This window comes from Schistocerca americana, unplaced genomic scaffold (genome assembly GCF_021461395.2).
Source record: "Schistocerca americana isolate TAMUIC-IGC-003095 unplaced genomic scaffold, iqSchAmer2.1 HiC_scaffold_759, whole genome shotgun sequence".
NCBI classification, from domain to species: domain Eukaryota; kingdom Metazoa; phylum Arthropoda; class Insecta; order Orthoptera; family Acrididae; genus Schistocerca; species Schistocerca americana.
The window spans coordinates 15001-17500 of NW_025726521.1; the positions used below are offsets into that span (position 1 = coordinate 15001).

Genomic DNA, 2500 nt, shown 5'->3' on the forward strand with positions numbered 1-2500 from the left:
TGTTGGCCACTGACGGCGGCAGAAGATGAGAGCGCCGCACCGTCAATGGCGATGTGTAGGCGCGCCGCCCACATTTCCCCAACCTGCGTTGACGATTTGAGGAGGTGGCCCTCCCACATTAGGTGGCGCTCCAGCACCTCGATCTCACGCTGCACCTCATCCATGCCTGCACCGTCGCAGGCTGGCCCTATCTTCTTCAGCGCCAGGAGACGGGACCGACGGAGGGTCGGACCCATCCATCGGCAAGATGGAATGCCGAGGCCCCCCTGGGCAACAGGAGCGTGGAAGTATCCCAGGGGGGTGTCCGCCGGAAGGCGGAACCATCTCCTGACGGCGGCCCGGATGGTGACGTCGGCCGACTTCAATGCACCCACCCGGGTGCGGCTGAGGGCCAGCCCGTGGTACAGGCCAGGGAGAAGTACGTTGGTGAGAGCGTGGAGGCGCTGTTGCGGCTTCAGCGGAGCTCGGGAGATGACGTCAAGCTGCTCCACCAGGTGGCGACGTGGATTGAAGACACAGCGACCCGCCGTGGAGAATTGCAGCCCCAGGTACCGGAAGGTTTCACCCACACGCAGGGCAGGCATGGTGGTATTGCCTGCTGTGAAGGTGACATTGCTGTCCACCTTCACCTTCTTCTCGCGCCCTGACGCGACTAAGGCGAGGGTGAAACACTTCCGGGCGTTGATCTGCAGCCCCAGGTGGGCGAGGGCTGCGGTAGCTGCGTCGATGAGGGACTGCAAGCCCCTCGGGGTCGCTGCAAACAGCAAGACGTCATCTGCAAAGGCCGCAGCGTTGACTCTGCGACCGAGGATCCGAGCTCCGATGTGGGAGGGCAGTTGGCCTAAAACGTAGTCCACCGCAAAGTTGAACAGGAGGGGGGAGAGGGGATCGCCCTGGCGAACGCCCCGTCCTGGCTGCACAGACACGCCCACGCCGGCGCCGTCCGCTATCACTGTCGTGCTGCCCTCGTAGCACCCTTAAGAGAGTCATAGTTACTCCCGCCGTTTACCCGCGCTTGCTTGAATTTCTTCACGTTGACATTCAGAGCACTGGGCAGAAATCACATTGCGTCAACACCCGCTAGGGCCATCGCAATGCTTTGTTTTAATTAGACAGTCGGATTCCCCCAGTCCGTGCCAGTTCTGAGTTGATCGTTGAATGGCGGCCGAAGAGAATCCGCGCACCCGCGCGCCCCCGGAGGAGCACGCTAAGGCGGACGCGGCCTCGCAGCAAGGAAGATCCGTGGGAGGCCAAGGCACGGGACCGAGCTCGGATCCTGCACGCAGGTTGAAGCACCGGGGCGCGAACGCCGCGCAGGCGCGCGCATCCTGCACCGCCGGCCAGCACGAGGCCAACCAACGGCGAGAGCAGACCACGCCCGCGCTAAACGCCCGCACTTACCGGCACCCCTACGGCACTCACCTCGCCCAGGCCCGGCACGTTAGCGCTGACCCACTTCCCGACCAAGCCCGACACGCCCCGATCCTCAGAGCCAATCCTTATCCCGAAGTTACGGATCCAATTTGCCGACTTCCCTTACCTACATTATTCTATCGACTAGAGGCTCTTCACCTTGGAGACCTGCTGCGGATATGGGTACGAACCGGCGCGACACCTCCACGTGGCCCTCTCCCGGATTTTCAAGGTCCGAGGGGAAGATCGGGACACCGCCGCAACTGCGGTGCTCTTCGCGTTCCAAACCCTATCTCCCTGCTAGAGGATTCCAGGGAACTCGAACGCTCATGCAGAAAAGAAAACTCTTCCCCGATCTCCCGACGGCGTCTCCGGGTCCTTTTGGGTTACCCCGACGAGCATCTCTAAAAGAGGGGCCCGACTTGTATCGGTTCCGCTGCCGGGTTCCGGAATAGGAACCGGATTCCCTTTCGCCCAACGGGGGCCAGCACAAAGTGCATCATGCTATGACGGCCCCCATCAACATCGGATTTCTCCTAGGGCTTAGGATCGACTGACTCGTGTGCAACGGCTGTTCACACGAAACCCTTCTCCGCGTCAGCCCTCCAGGGCCTCGCTGGAGTATTTGCTACTACCACCAAGATCTGCACCGACGGCGGCTCCAGGCAGGCTCACGCCCAGACCCTTCTGCGCCCACCGCCGCGACCCTCCTACTCGTCAGGGCTTCGCGGCCGGCCGCAAGGACCGGCCATGACTGCCAGACTGACGGCCGAGTATAGGCACGACGCTTCAGCGCCATCCATTTTCAGGGCTAGTTGCTTCGGCAGGTGAGTTGTTACACACTCCTTAGCGGATTCCGACTTCCATGGCCACCGTCCTGCTGTCTTAAGCAACCAACGCCTTTCATGGTTTCCCATGAGCGTCGATTCGGGCGCCTTAACTCGGCGTTTGGTTCATCCCACAGCGCCAGTTCTGCTTACCAAAAGTGGCCCACTTGGCACTCCGATCCGAGTCGTTTGCTCGCGGCTTCAGCATATCAAGCAAGCCGGAGATCTCACCCATTTAAAGTTTGAGAATAGGTTGAGGT

At 61.4% G+C, this 2500-nt stretch overlaps 1 pseudogene; it reads right to left on the minus strand.

The window, feature by feature from the left end:
• LOC124590360 overlaps positions 1–2500 on the minus strand; it is a 6139-nt pseudogene that overhangs the window by 2279 nt on the left and 1360 nt on the right.